The following is a 16,957-nucleotide window of genomic DNA, read 5'->3' as shown; positions in this document are numbered from 1 at the left end:
TCTCTCTGTTCCTCTCTTCCTTTCCCCCTGTGTGAACATTAAGGTTTACTTGAGGACATGGGTGGATTAAAAAAAAGAGGAAGAGGTCTGGTACGGTAACATTTCTGAAAACGCTGCTCCTCCCCCTGCCTCGTCTGCTCACTTTATCAGGATCCACACACACACACACAGGCCAGTCTGTCCACTTGGCACTGCGTTCCCTCTCAACCAGCAGTGCTCAACTCCTTCAGGGTCATAGTTCTGCTGGACTTTTTTCTTCTTCCTAACAGATTATTGATTCATCACTGTCACTGCTTTCACTCAGTGCTCAATCCTGGTTGTCCAGGTCTGAGTCAGTCACTGATTTAAAAGGCAGGAATGAAAACCAGCCGGCATTGCGGCCCTCCAGGACTGGAGTTGTGCAGCCCTGCTCTGACTGACCCAAACCCCTCTACAGACCTGGAAGTGCAGATCAAGTTCAACTTATTTGATGTAATCAGAATGAACTGTTACATTTGGTATGTGAGAGAGGTGTATGACTGACTAAGTGAAGCCTTGCCCCCAGGGCTACGCGGAGCCCAGCTGCAGTAATGACCATCCTGTCACACCTGATACTCTAGTATAAACAACAAACCAGAAACTCTCCACACACACACACACACACACACACGAGCACACGCACACACACCAACCCAAATACTACTGAAGGTATGGAGTTGCAGATGCATGTACCATAGTGTCTCCTCCGAGCGCCTCCCTTAGATTGGAGCCTGTGTGACCCTTCGGTCCTGGATTTAGGATTATGTTAACATGACATGAGAACCAGGCTCTTATTGCCAAGTGTTCACGGAACCTATTCAAATCCCTAGAAGTGGACCTGTGGACACTCAGTGTGTAGTGCAATGTGCTGCTGATACCCACAGTCAGTCAGTCAGCAAGTCAACCAGTCAGGCAGTCACTCAGGATACCTCACCTTAAGGCCACTACACACTTCACGCAAACGCTGCGACGGAGCGTCGTTCTCTGCGTAGTTCTACGTACCTTTATGTGGCTGAAATTTTGGAACGGACCACATACGGTGCTCCGTGGCTCTGTTTACGTAGGGTGCAGACCCTTTATGTCTATGTCTCAGCACCGTACCCTGACTTGATGGCTTTAGAGAATGGGCCAACACAGAGCAGAGAGGCAGCAGGCTGCAGAGGGCTGTGGGTGGGGAGAGGAGAGAGATTTACACAGCCTAGCATGCCTAGTGAGCACAATGAGGTCAGAGCAAGGCCCCACATTGTGAGAGAGAGACTGAGAGACTGAGAGTGAGAGCACAGATCAGAACAGAGCGCTTGGCTCAATCAGCACCTGTCTCTCTCCCTCTCGCCCTCCCTCTGAAGCAGTGACTGACGGACATGCTTTTTACACGACAGGAAGAACAGTATCTCTGCAGTGTGTGTGTGTGTGTGTGTGTGTGTGTGTGTGTGTGTGTGTGTGTGTGTGTGTGTGTGTGTGTGTGTGTGTGTGTGTGTGTGTGTGTGTGTGTGTGTGTGTGTGTGTGTGTGTGTGTGTGTGTGTGTGTGTGTGTGTCCATTCTCCTCACACACTGGTAGTGAACAGAGAAATCTAAATCAGATATCTTTGGTGCTCCATGCTGTTTAATCTACAGTCTACTGTTGTATCATGTATCGTTATCTCACTCCACATCCCTTCAATGCACCTAAACAAGTCTGCTAGTGGACTTAACTAGCACAATTAACTGAACACAGTGGCTCCTAGCCGGGTGCATCACACAACATACTGTAGCATTGTCTGTTTTAACGTACACTACATGACCAAAAATATGTGGACACCTGCTCGTCGAACATCTCATTCCAAAATCATGGGCGTTAGAAGCAAAGGGGGGACCAACGTCATACTATATCAGCCTCCACTCTTCTGGGAAGGCTTTCCACTGGATGTTGGAACATTACTGCAGGGACTTGCTTCCATTTAGCCACAATAGCATTAGTGAGGTCGGGCACTGATGTTGGGCGATTAGGCCTGGCTCGCAGTCTTCGTTCCAATTCATCCCAAAGGTGTTCAATGGGCTCTGTGCAGGCCATTCAAGTTCATCCACACCGATTTCGACAATCCATTTCTGTATGGACCTCGCTTTATGCACGGGGGTATTTTCATGCTGAAACAGGAATGGGCCTTCTCCAAACTGTTGCAACAAAGTTGGAAGCACAGAATGGTCTAGAATGTCACTGTATGCTGTAGCGTTAAGATAGTTCCAGTGAATGGACCATGAAAAACAGCCCCAGATCATTATTCCTCCTCCACCAAACTTTACAGTTGGCACTACGCATTCGGGCAGGTAGCGTTCTCCTGGCATCCGCCAAACCCAGATTCGTCCTTCGCACTGCCAGATGGTGGTGCGTGATTCATCACTCCAGAGAACGCATTTCCACTGCACCAGAGTCCAATGGTGAGTTTTACGCCACTCCAGCCGACGCTTGGCATTGCGCATGGTGATGTTAGGCTTGTGTGCGGCTGCTCGGCCATGGAAACCCATTTGAAGCTCCTGACGAACAGTTCTTGTGCTGATGTTGCTTTCAGAGGCAGTTTGGAACTCGGTAGTGAGTGTTGCAACCGAGGACAGACAATTTCTATACACTATGCGCTTCAGCCCTCGGCGGTCCCATTCTGTGAGCTTGTGTGGCTTACCACTTCGCGGCTGAGCCGTTATTGCTCCTAGACGTTTCCACTTCACAATAACAGCACTTACAGTTGACCGGGGCAGCTCTAGCAGGGCAGAAATTTGACAAACTAACTTGTTGGAAAAGTGGCATCCTATGACAGTGCCACGTTGAAAGTCACTGAGCTCTTCAGTAAGGCAGAATCCAAGATGGCATAGCAGTCAGACGTCCTTTGTCCTCGTCTTGTCGTGTCCCGTGTATGTATATATATATATATATATATATATATATATATATTTACATTTACATCTTTTCTTCGCATATCTTTTTATATATTTTTTTCTAAAAACTCAACTTCAAAACACTGTCCTGCAACCCGCCTCACCAATTTAAAAAAAAGTATTTACCTCAAATCTGAAATCCACAACAGAAGCTAGCCAGAAGTTAGCCAGTTCACTAGCTAACGTTAGAATTCAGCTAACCACGGTTGGCGGTCATCAGCTATCCCTTAGCTTGAAAAGCGACTCAGACCAGAGCATACCGGACCTATTTTCTCTTCATATCCCCAGATTTCTACCGCAAGCTCTGGACATTTACACCTGGATCTTGCAGCTAGCTAGCTGCCATCTGAGTGACTATTGGCTAATGTCGGTCCCGGAGCTATCATCAATTATTCCTGAGCTAGCCAGCTGAAGAGTTCCATCAGCCACTCCTGGGCTACAATCACCTATCCGGACCCGTTTTACTGCCGATGTGGAGCCCCATCGGGCCTTCATGACTGGACTACCAACGTTATCTGCCCGAGGGAGATATTCAACTGGCCCCTCCGTTGCGACGTAACCTGAACACCCATCTGCGGCCAGCTAATCGTTAGCTGTCTTATCGGCTGCTATCTGAATAGGTCTGTCGGCCAATTTTCTTGGGCCACTATAACTATAACTATTTTTGCCAATTGGATTGGTCCCCTCTACCACACGGAACCCCACTAATCTACCGACGGAAATGCACATCACCTGGTTTCAAGGATGTTTCTAGAGACAATATCTCTCTCATCACCACTCAATGCCTAGGTTTACCTCCACTGTATTCACATCCTACCATACCTTTGTCTGTACATTATACCTTGAAGCTATTTTAAATCGCCCCCAGAAACCTGCTCCTTTTACTCTCTGTTCCGGACGTTCTAGACGACCAATTCTCATAGCTTTTAGCTGTACCCTTATCCTACTCCTCCTCTGTTCCTCTGGCGATGTAGAGTTGAATCCAGGCCCTGCAGTGCCTAGCTCCACTCCTATTCCCCAGGCGCTCTTTTGATGACTTCTGTAACCTTAATAGCCTTGGTTTCATGCATGTTAACATTAGAAGCCTCCTCCCTAAGTTTGTTTTATTCACTGCTTTAGCACACACTGCCAACCCAGATGTCCTAGCCGTGTCTGAATCCTGGCTTAGGAAGACCACCAAAAACTCTGAAATCTCCATCCCTAACTACAACATTTTCAGACAAGATAGAACTGCCAAAGGGGGCGGTGTTGCAATCTACTGCAGAGAGCCTGCAGAGTTCTGTCCTACTATCCAGGTCTGTACCCAAACAATTTGAACTTCTACTTTTAAAAATCCACCTCTCTAAAAACAAGTCTCTCACCGTTGCCGCCTGCTATAGACCACCCTCTGCCCCCAGCTGTGCTCTGGACACCATATGTGAACTGATTGCCCCCCATCTATCGTCAGAGCTCGTGCTGCTAGGTGACCTAAACTGGGACCTGCTTAACACCCCAGCCATCCTACAATCTAAGCTTGATGCCCTCAATCTCACACAAATTATCAATGAACCTACCAGGTACCACCCCAAAGCCGTAAACATGGGCACCCTCATAGATATCATCCTAACCAACTTGCCCTCTAAATACACCTCTGCTGTTTTCAACCAAGATCTCAGCGATCACTGCCTCATTGCCTGCATCCGTAATGGGTCAGCGGTCAAACGACCTCCACTCATCACTGTCAAACGCTCCCTGAAACACTTCAGCGAGCACGCCTTTCTAATCGACCTGGCCCGGGTATCCTGGAAGGATATTGACCTCATCCCTTCAGTAGAGGATGCCTGGTTATGTTTTTTTAAATGCCTTCCTCACCATCTTAAATAAGCATGCCCCATTCAAGAAATGTAGAACCAGGAACAGATATAGCCCTTGGTTCTCTCCAGACCTGACTGCCCTTAACCAACACAAAAACATCCTGTGGCGTTCTGCATTAGCATCGAACAGCCCCCGTGATATGCAACTTTTCAGGGAAGTTAGAAACCAATATACACAGGCAGTTAGAAAAGCCAAGGCTAGCTTTATCAAGCAGAAATTTGCTTCCTGCAACACAAACTCAAAAAAGTTCTGGGACACTGTAAAATCCTTGGAGAATAAGAGCACCTCCTCCCAGCTGCCCACTGCACTGAGGATAGGAAACTGTCACCACTGACAAATCCACTATAATTGAGAATTTCAATAAGCATTTTTCTACGGCTGGCCATGCTTTCCACCTGGCTACCCCTACCCCGGTCAACAGCACTGCACCCCCCACAGCAACTCGCCCAAGCCTTCCCTATTTCTCCTTCTCCCAAATCCAGTCAGCTGATGTTCTGAAAGAGCTGCAGAATCTGGACCCCTACAAATCAGCCGGGCTAGACAATCTGGACCCTTTCTTTCTAAAATTATCTGCCGAAATTGTTGCAACCCCTATTACTAGCCTGTTCAACCTCTCTTTCGTGTCGTCTGAGATTCCCAAAGATTGGAAAGCAGCTGCGGTCATCCCCCTCTTCAAAGGGGGGGACACTCTTGACCCAAACTGCTACAGACCTATATCTATCCTACCCTGCCTTTCTTAAGTCTTCGAAAGCCAAGTCAACAAACAGTTTACCGACCATTTCGAATCACACCGCACCTTCTCCGCTATGCAATCTGGTTTCAGAGCAGGTCACGGGGGCACAGCCACGCTCAAGGTCCTAAACGATATCTTAACCGCCATCGATAATAAACAATACTGTGCAGTCGTATTCATTGACCTGGCCAAAGCTTTCGACTCTGTCAATCACCACATCCTCATCGGCAGACTCAATAGCCTTGGTTTCTCAAATGATTGCCTCGCCTGGTTCACCAACTACTTCTCTGATAGAGTTCAGTGTGTCAAATCGGAGGGCCTGTTGTCTGGGCCTCTGGCAGTCTCTATGGGGTGCCACAGGGTTCAATTCTTGGGCCGACTCTTTTCTCTGTATACATCAATGATGTCGCTCTTGCTGCTGGTGAGTCTCTGATCCACCTCTATGCAGACGACACCATTCTGTATACTTCTGGCCCTTCTTTAGACACTGTGTTAACTACCCTCCAGACGAGCTTCAATGCCATACAACTCTCCTTCCGTGGCCTCCAACTGCTCTTAAATACAAGTAAAACTAAATGCATGTTCTTCAACCGTTCGCTGCCCGCACCTGCCCGCCCGTCCAGCATCACTACTCTGGACGGTTCTGACTTAGAATATGTGGACAACTACAAATACCTAGGTGTCTGGTTAGACTGTAAACTCTCCTTCCAGACTCACATCAAACATCTCCAATCCAAAATTAAATCTATAATTGGCTTCCTATTTTATTACAAAGCATCTTTCACTCATGCTGCCAAACATACCCTCGTAAAACTGACCATCCTATCGATCCTCGACTTCGGCGATGTCATTTACAAAATAGCCTCCATTACCCTACTCAATAAATTGGATGCAGTCTATCACTGTGCCATCCGTTTTGTCACCAAAGCCCCATATACAGTGGGGCAAAAAAGTATTTAGTCAGCCACCAATTGTGCAAGTTCTCCCACTTAAAAAGATGAGAGGCCTGTAATTTTCATCATAGGTTCAACTATGACAGACAAAATGAGAAAAGAAAATCCAGAAAATCACATTGTAGGATTTTTTATGAATTTATTTGCAAATTATGGTGGAAAATAAGTATTTGGTCAATAACAAAGGTTTATCTCAATACTTTGTTTTATACCCTTTGTTGGCAATGACACAGGTCAAATGTTTTCTGTAAGTCTTCACAAGGTTTTCACACACTGTTGCTGGTATTTTGGCCCATTCCTCCATGCAGATCTCCTCTAGAACAGTGATGTTTTGGGGCTGTCACTGGGCAACACGGACTTTCAACTCCCTCCATAGATTTTCTATGGGGTTGAGATTGGGAGACTGGCTAGGCCACTCCAGGACCTTGAAATGCTTCTTACGAAGCCACTCCTTCGTTGCCCGGGCGGTGTGTTTGGGATCATTGTCATGCTAAAAGACCCAGCCACGTTTCATCTTCAATACCCTTGCTGATGGAAGGAGGTTTTCACTCAAAATCTCACAATACATGGCCCCATTCATTCTTTCCTTTACACGGATCAGTCGTCCTGGTCCCTTTGCAGAAAAACAGCCCCAAAGCATGACGTTTCCACCCCCATGATTCACAGTAGGTATGGTGTTCTTTGGATGCAACTCAGCATTCTTTGTCCTCCAAACACGACGAGTTGAGTTTTTACCAAAAAGTTCTATTTTGGTTTCATCTGACCATATGACATTCTCCCAATCCTCTTCTGGATCATCCAAATGCTCTCTAACGAACTTCAGACGGGCCTGGACATGTACTGGCTTAAGCAGGGGGACACGTCTGGCACTGCAGTATTTGAGTCCCTGGCGGCGTAGTGTGTTACTGATGGTAGGCTTTGTTACTTTTGTCCCAGCTCTCTGCAGGTCATTCACTAGGTCCCCCCGTGTGGTTCTGAGATTTTTGCTCACAGTTCTTGTGATCATTTTGACCCCACGGGGTGAGATCTTGCGTGGAGCCCCAGATCAAGGGAGATTATCAGTGGTCTTGTATGTCTTCCATTTCCTAATAATTGCTCCCACAGTTGATTTCTTCAAACCAAGCTGCTTACCTATTGCAGATTCAGTCTTCCCAGCCTGGTGCAGCTCTACAATTGTGTTTCTGGTGTCCTTTGATAGCTCTTTGGTCTTGGCCATAGTGGAGTTTGGAGTGTGACTGTTTGAGGTTGTGGACAGGTGTCTTTTATACTGATAACAAGTTCAAACAGGTGCCATTAATACAGGTAACAAGTGGAGGACAGAGGAGCCTCTTAAAGAAGAAGTTACAGTTCTGTGAGAGCCAGAAATCTTGCTTGTTTGTAGGTGACCAAATACATATTTTCCACCATAATTTGCTAATAAATTCATAAAAAATCCTACAATGTGATTTTCTGGATTTTTTTCTTCTAATTTTGTCTGTCATAGTTGACGTGTACCTATGATGAAAATTACAGGCCTCTCTCATCTTTTTAAGTGGGAGAACTTGCACAATTGGTGGCTGACTAAATACTTTTTTGCCCCACTGTACTACCCACCACTGCGACCTGTACATTCTCGTTGGCTGGCCCTCGCTTCATACTTGTCGCCAAACCCACTGGCTCCAGGTCATCTACAAGACCCTGCTAGGTAAAGTTCCCCCTTATCTCAGCTCGCTGGTCACCATAGCAGCACCCACCTGTAGCACGCGCTCCAGCAGGTATATCTCTCTGGTCACCCCAAAAGCCAATTCCTCCTTCGGCCGCATCTCCTTCCAGTTCTCTGCTGCCAATGACTGGAACGAACTACAAAAATCTCTAAAACTGGAAACACTTATCTCCCTCACTAGCTTTAAGCACCAGCTGTCAGAGCAGCTCAGAGATTACTGCACCTGTACATAGCCCATCTATAATTAGCCCAAACAACTACCTCTTCCCCTAGTGTATTTATTTATTTATTTTGCTCCTTTGCACCCCATAATTTCTATTTCTACTTTGTACTTTCTTCCACTGCAAATCTACTATTACAGTGTTTTACTTGCTATATTGTATTTACTTAGCCACCATGGCCTTTTTTGCCTTTACCTCCCTTATCTCACCTCATTTGCTCACTTTGTATATAGACTTATTTTTCTACTATATTATTGACTGTATGTTTGTTTTACTCCATGTGTAACTCTGTTGTTGTATGTGTCAAACTGCTTTGCTTTATCTTGGCCAGGTCGCAATTGTAAATGAGAACTTGTTCTCAACTTGCCTACCTGGTTAAATAAATAAAATAAAAGGCCATCCTACTGACAATGTTTTCCTATGGAGATTTCATGGATGTGTGCACGATTTTATACACATGTCAGCAATGGGTGTGGCTGAAATAGCCAAATCCATTCATTTGAAGGGGTGTCCACATACTTTTGTATATGTAGTGTAAAAGTTGTGCTTTCATTTAAATTGAATCCCCTCAAGATCATTCAAAACCACTCAAATGTGACCCATGCCTTCTGAGAGGTTCCAGTATGTCTGACAGAACACAAGTGTTCCACTGTTTCAAGGCAGGTTAGCGTTTTTCGTCATGAATGTTGTTCTGGAGGCAGCTCTGCAGATTGATCACTAGCTGGCAAAGCCACGATGTCCTAAAATCTGATTTTAAACCTAACCTTAACACTAACCTTAACCGCACTGCTAACCCTAATGCCTAACCCTGACCTTAACCCTTTACACTCGTGGGAGTTGACCTATATGGATAGGGCTACATTTAAATTAAATGAATAAGCATGGTAGCAATTGGAAGGGAACAGTTTGGCGATTATGGGGAAATTATTTGACCAAAGAAGACAACAGTTCACCTGACAAGACTGATTCCAAACATTACACTGTTAATTTATTTAGCATATTACATTTACTGTTCTTTTCTCCCTGCATTTGTTGATAACGAAATCTGAAAATACACTGCATACATTCAGGAACATGATAAGAAAATAATTTCCTGGAAAATGTGGGGTAAGTGAAACATAAGACATAAAAAGAACATGGGTTTGAGTGAGAGGACTAACTGGAGTCTCCAAGTGCCCAAACACCTCTCCAAAGTGTACACAGTTCCTAAGTAATTTCAATACACTTTATGACTCAAGAGTCTTCAACTATAAAGGTGTTTTTTGAGCTCTCCTAGCTGTACCATTGAGGAACTAGAGTACACTTGTAGTCGTTTTGTTTGGAACACAACCCTGCATCCCCGCGATCACACAATTACTGTTGGTGTTTACGCAATCTTAAAACGAGTCAGGTGGGCATCATTTGAACGCTTGTTCTATTGCCAACATGACTAGCTAAGTTATAGAATATGATCTTACAGTGCTAGGCTTTCACAATGCAATACAGGGAAACGGATTGTAATTTTGTGCGTATAGAAAGGAGTCATGCGTGCATTCAGCTGTGTGTTCCGTGGCAAATTTTCTTCACAATGGACAAACATAGTCATCTTGTGACTGTTCATCAAACATAGTGATCATAAACGTTGACACTGTATATGACATGAGTTTTATGATATGGAAATGTGAAGTACACATTTGGACTCATGGGTGTTTGGCTTGTATGACATCAAAGCGGTATTTATTATAATCCTCAACTTCTCATCTTTCAAAATACATAGTTCTCTTAATTTACAGCCCTTCCTTCACTCAGACAACCAAAACAATTGCAAAAGTTGTCCAATTAGCAGGAGGGATTGGGGCGACTTCTTGTCACGCACGGTGCTCAAGTTCAGCACGGCTGTCAGTCAAAACCCTCACAGCACTGTGAAGCTTAGAGCCTGAGCTCTGATGTCATTTATAGCAGGTTACTGTACAGCTACTGTGTTCCAATTTAGGTGCTTATCGGTGACCAAATCTATTTTCAACGCGTATACGGGTACGAGTGTAAAGGGCTACGACCAAAAAGCAAATATTTGTTTTCATGGTTTTTGCAATATAGCCTATTTTGACTTTGCGGCTGGCCCATCTAGTGGAAATCACTTAGTTCTGCTTCCAGAACAAGACGTATCCCAGTAAACATCAGTCTGCCTGATCCAAAGTTCTTCCCCACAAAATGGTGAGAGTAACAGGAATTTGGCCTAGCCTATTTCAGAGAAAGAGGAAGCCACTATGACTCACCTGAAGTCTCTAGTGTCTACTTGGACACTTCCTTTAATGGGTTCCAAAGAGGGACAAATGAACAGACATAACCAGCGGTGACATAAGATGTAATGTGGTTATACATTGCAAACACTCGCTATCCCAGTAAGTCTGCTGTATTCACTAAGGTCAGGTGTCTTTCCTGACTACGTGACATGAACTAACTATTGATACAAACTCTTGAAAAACTCCTGTCCTCCATTAATGAGACTGGGAGTGTACTCCATTAAACGATTGTTATAAAACTACACTTCACTCTGCAGACATTTGGTCTTTGCCCGGCCTGGTTCTTTTTGACCTAGCTGCACTACCTTGGCTCTCATTGGCGGATCCTCGATGTCACATGCTTCTCCAGCATGCTTTTCAAGCTAACCCCCTCCATCCAACCCTCCCTCCCTCCCTCTACTTTTCCACTCTTCCCTTCCCTTTAAATACTTGACCTACTCCTCCACAGCGTTGCAAAAGGCCAGCCACGTTCTCTCTGTGTCATCACCAGTGAACTATGGCTCCTGTGCTGCGAAGACTCAGCAGAAATATCTGGTCTGCTCACTGTGAACTAAAGCACCATTCATTGGACATAGCCGCAGAGCTACGGTAACGACATGTTTATGGTGCAATATTCTTCTAGAACAGTGGTTTCCAAACTTTTTATAGTCCTGTACCCCTTCAAAAATTCAACCTCCAGCACACACACACACACACACTATACGATACATTTCTTAAACATAAGAATGAGTGTGAGTTTGTCACAACCCAGCTCGTGGAAGTGACAAAGGGCTCTTATAGGACCAGGGCACAAATAAAAGTAATCAATAATTTTGCTCTTTATTTAACCATCTTACATATAAAACCTTATTTGTTAATTGAAAATTGTAAATATCTCACCACAGGTTAATGAGAAGGGTGTGCTTGAAAGGATGCACATAACTCTGCAATGTTGGGTTGTATTGGAGAGAGTCTCAGTCTTAAATCATTTTCCACACACAGTCTGTGCTTATATTTAGTTTTCATGCTAGTGGGGGCCGAGAATCCACTCTCACATAGGTACGTGGTTGCAAAGGACATGTGTCTTAACAGCACGATATGCCAAGGCAGGATACTCTGAGTGCAGCCCAATCCAGAAATCTGGCAGTGGCTTCTGATTAAATTTTCACAGAACCACTTGTTGCAATTTCGATGAGGCTCTCTTGTTCAGATATCGGTAAATGGACTGGAGGCAGGGCATGAAAAGGGATAACGAATCCAGTTGTTTGTGTCATCCGTTTCGGTAAAGTACCTGCGTAATTGCGCACCCAACTCATTCAGGTGCTTCCATATATCACATTTTACATTGTCCGTAAGCTTGAGTTCATTTGCACGCATAAAATCATACAATGATGGAAAGACCTGTGTGTTGTCCTTGTTAATGCACACAGAGGGCTCCAACTTCTTAATCATAGCCTCAATTTTGTCCCGCACATTGAATACAGTTGCAGAGAGTCCCTGTAATCCTAGATTCAGATCATTCAGGCGAGAAAAAGCATCACCCAGATAGGCCAGTCGTGTGAGAAACTCGTCATCATGCAAGCGGTCAGACAAGTGAAAACTATGGTCAGTAAAGAACTTTAAGCTCGTCTCTCAATTCAAAAAACGTATCAATACTTTGCCACTTGATAACCAGCTCACTTCTGTATGTTGTAAAAGCGTTACATGGTCGCTACACATATCATTGCATAGTGCAGAAAATACACGAGAGTTAAGGGTCCTTGCTTTAACAAAGTTAACCATTTTCACTGTAGTGTCCAAAACGTCTTTCAAGCTGTCAGGCATTCCCTTGGCAGCAAGAGCCTCTCGGTGGATGCTGCAGTGTACCCAAGTGGAGTCGGGAGCAACTGCTTGCACGCGCGTTCACTCCACTATGTCTCCCTGTCATGGCTTTTGCGCCATCTGTACAGATACCAACACATCTTGACCACCAAAGTCCATTTGATGTCACAAAGCTGTCCAGTACTTTAAAAATATCCTCTCCTGTTGTCCTGGTTTCCAGTGGTTTGCAGAAGAGGATGTCTTCCTTAATTGACCCCCCGTAAACGTAACGGACATTTTCCAGCTCTTCGGCTGAATCCGATTCACAACTGTCAGTGTCCATGTTAGCTGAGCTAACAACAAATGTAGAATTACTGATGCTAGCATTGGATGTGCTCGTGGAAGCAGATCAACTTGTGTCGTCGACAGGTGCAGTACTGCTGGTAGTAGCAGTACTACCAGGAGAGCTGCTATGTGTTCCTATGGTATGTGTTTCTACTTTTTTTTAACCATTTGTCAATTTTCGAGCAAACTGAATGAGCAACAGCTACGTTTGGCTACATACGGACCGTTAGTGGAATTCCCCGCGAGAGAGTAACAGTTAATGTGATTAGATGTTAGTTATTTGTCTAGGCTACCTGTATTTGTGTCACGTCCTGACCAATATAAGTTGTTATTTTCTATGGTAGAGTGGTCAGGACGTGACAGGCGGTGTTTTTGTGTTTGTTCTATGTTTTCTATTTCTATGTTGTAGTTCTAGTTTGTCTATTTTTAGGTTGGGGTTTATTGGGTTGACCTTCAATTGGAGGCAGCTGGTCCTCGTTGCCTCTAATTGGAGGTCATATTTAGTAGGGGTGTTTCTCATTGTTGTTTGTGGGTTATTGTCTTTTGAGTAGTGTGTTGTCCTCTCTGCGTCGTCATATTTTCAAGTTATTAGTGTATTGCATCCAGTTTCACTTTTAATAAATATGTGGAACTACGAAAACGCTGCATCTTGGTCCGCTCCTTATAACAACCGTGACAATTTGACATTGTGTTGTTTTTTCGCTGAACACTCGAGGGTTTGATTTTATTATTGCCAGTGAAACGAGGAAACTCAGGCAAGGAAAAAACCTCACCCAAATGTCTAGCTCCGTTGGAAAATATGAATCGACTGTTTGAAAATGTGAAAAAATTAAATATAGAATTTTTTAAAATGTGAATCACAGTTTTATTTGGCGTACCCCAGACGACATTGAGCGTACCCCTAGGGGTACATGTACCCAGTTTGGGAATACCTGTTCTAGAACATAGTCTTGCAGAAGCAACATTTATCACGACAGCTGTGTATGACTATCCCTTATGCCGTGTTGTGTTCTTGCATGTAGTGGGCATTCACAGACAATCCACAATTATGAATTATTCTTGCCATTATGGCTGCGTTTACACAGGCAGCCCAATTCTGATATTTTCCCACTAATTGGTCTTTTAATCAATCAGATCAGCTCTTTTGCTAATAATTGGGCAACATATCTGAATTGGGCTGCCTGTGTAAATGAAGCCTAAGTAGGTAACCACATCAGCATGACTGCATTGAGCAGTTGTCAATGGCAGACTGGGTTTGATCACTAATATGTGGCCACAGGTCTTTTCCCTTGCAGGCTGAGAGCTGGGAGCTGTGTGCTTTGATTGATTCTGCTTTCTACTTGTTGCCCTGCCCTCCCCTTCCATCACTCTGCAGTCTCCTAATGTTCCAGCCACTGACATGGAAGTAACAGCTTTCCAGCCTCTGGTGCTCTATAAGAGGTGGAGAAGTACACACAAACACCACACACTTATATTCCTTTAGAGAGCTGAGGCCTCTGTGTTGCGTCTAGATGCGTAGTTTGAGGCTGTCCATGGATCTGTGTAGTCAGAGAATGCCTTTCAATTGCCATGTATGCGTGCTGCTGCCGTCACGCCCGCTACAGTTACAGTATAGAAATAGGTTCTTTGGTTTTTAAATAGAAGTGCTGCCAATGAGCTATGTCGGGTTCTGGCTTCACTTCTGGTTGGGATGGTAGGCCAGGTTTAGCTGTTTATTTCTATTTCTAGGACAGTAGCGAATGTAGACCCAGAAACAAACAGTTGGTTTGTCAAGAATGTGTGCTGAGGTTGAGATGCAACCTCCTTTTTCTCAGATTGACATTTCTCTATTCCACGCCGTGCGGGTTGGTCTTTGGGTTTAGCCACAATGCCCAACTTGTGAAGAAGGAGCTCAATTTCCCAGATAGAGCAAAGCCCAGGCATTTCCCACCACTCAGTAGTCCCAGGTTGTGTTAAATGTGGAAGACACATTTCAGTTGAATGAGTTCAGTTGTACAACTGACTAGGTCTCCCCCCCTTTCCCTATAGAACCAGACAGGAGGTCTTTATTACTGCTAGACTCTCAGACGGAGCGAGATGGACTGTCAGTCTACAGGACTGTCAGTCTACAATAGATAGCAGGCATTTTCACATACACAAGTAACACCCATGAGCATTTCACAGTGTCTCATTTTGACTGTCATGAATATTGACATACAGTATGGTGGGCATTTAGGGCGTGTGTTTCTTTTGTATGTGCGCTCTTCCTTTTGTTCAAACAGCCAAGACACCCTCTTCTCTCTGTATCCCACTGAAGGGATGTAAAAAGGGGGTGTGGGTGAAGAAAGAGGCAGAGTGTTGTCTGGCCTACCTGGTTCTCAGGATCCAAATAATACCACACATTTTGAGTCTCTGGCTGCTGTGTGAAAATGTGTGTGTGAGTGTGTGTAATGTCTGTGTCTTTCCTCCTTTCTCTGCGCCCTATAATCACAGCTAGCAGGTCATTGTGTTCTCAACACCAAGGCTGTACTGACTAGCACCGTGGGGGGGATCATCTTCCCCATTTTACAACAATACAATGGGATCGGTCCATGGGTCAAGACTGTGTGTGTGTGTGTGTGTGCTTGTGTACTGCTGCTGCCATTGACACTGGTAGTGCCTAACAGAGGGCAGATGTTCTGCTATTGACTGCAGGCGTATTAGTATTCTACAGCTGGATAGATAGCAATGACATCCCTCATGTCTTTTCTCTTGCTTCCTCTCAGTAGGTAGCATTGGGCCTTTCAATCTGGCAGCGTGTGTTCGCCAGCAAAGTGCAACAGGTTCACTTGGCCGACTTCTCCTTAGCAACGTGTGTGTGTGACGCACCTGATCAATGGAGGCTAAGTGGTAGTGGGAGTCAGTCGAACCATGTGCAGAGCACTCACCTTCTGAGTTAGTTACCACAGTTACACTGCCTTTTAGAACAGGTTTTCTTCCTTAGTTCCCCTTTCCATCTCAGAATGTTATAAAGTTTGGAGAAGTGGGGATGCATTAAACAGTCATCCTACAATCCGTTATATTCGTTCCTCTCTACACTCGTCCCTCCCCAGGGCGGTTCACGAGGGGTCCTCTGAGACACGCTCCCCATCCATCTCCCTTGGGTCGGTCCCATGATCAAAGCCCTCTGTGTCCCTCCATTGTTCCTGCTCCGAGCAGCGTAATGATTCCATCAGGCCCCGGCCGTAAGGGCCCAGAGACATGCATTGGAACCTCCCCTGTTGAATACGCTTCGTTATGCGATTCATTAGCGTGTCAACATGTGGCTGCCCCTCTTTACAGAGCACTGCCCTCTCTCCTGCTTCACTCAGTACCCCTCAGTATCCCATCTCCCATCAGACGGTGACAAATGCTTTGATGGTTACATCAACCTCTCTATGAAGAGCTGTTGTTATGTTCAGTATGAATTAAGCTTTGTGTGTGTGTTTGTGTGTCTCGTAACCACCCTACCACTCTGTTCTTCAAGAGGAGCCAGCCCAGCCCTGGGCCTGCATGGAGGTCACAAGTTTGTCATTAAGTTAATGCCAAACATGTGACCACGATGACCCTTTTAGCCATGCTCATTTAGACCAATGTCCTCTGTAGACAGACTGTGCCAACATAGCCTTAGTTCCACTGTCTGTAGACATAGACATACCCACACACGCAGACTTGCACGCACACACAAACAAACCAATACATTTTTTAAATGTAAACATTATACAGTAGCCGCGCTCCACTCAACTGTTTTATTTTTTTTATTTAACTAGGCAAGTCAGTTAAGAACAAATTCTTATTTACAATGATGGCCTACCAAAATGCAAACGGCCTCCTGGGGGGACGGGGGCTGGGATTAAAAATACAAAACAAATATATAGGACAAAACACACATCACGACAAGAGAGACTCCACAAAACTACATAAAGAGAGGCCTAAGACAACAACATAGCATGGCAGCAACAGTAATGTTGCTACCCTTAGGCTTTGTTATGTGGATGTGTTAGTGGAGGGTCCTGCTGTGCAGCATGGCTGTGAAAAACAGACAGGAACTGGCAGACAGGCAGACAGTGGTGCTGCTGGGAGAGGAGGCATAAACCACAGGGCAGAGAGACTAGACCATGATGTGATGTCCTGCTACATGTTGGACTCCCATGGGGGATTTTTC

General features: G+C 45.0%; 1 protein-coding gene across 3 annotated transcripts in view; it reads left to right on the top strand.

Annotated features, from left to right (window-relative positions):
- Window positions 1-16,957, top strand: part of LOC115171115 (signal transducer and activator of transcription 5B) — a 101,731-nt gene that overhangs the window by 41,796 nt on the left and 42,978 nt on the right. The window lies entirely within an intron of this gene.

This window comes from Salmo trutta, chromosome 32, assembly GCF_901001165.1.
Source record: "Salmo trutta chromosome 32, fSalTru1.1, whole genome shotgun sequence".
NCBI lineage: Eukaryota > Metazoa > Chordata > Actinopteri > Salmoniformes > Salmonidae > Salmo > Salmo trutta.
Note: the sequence above shows the minus strand (reverse complement) of the source record. Positions and strands in the feature narration are given on the sequence as shown.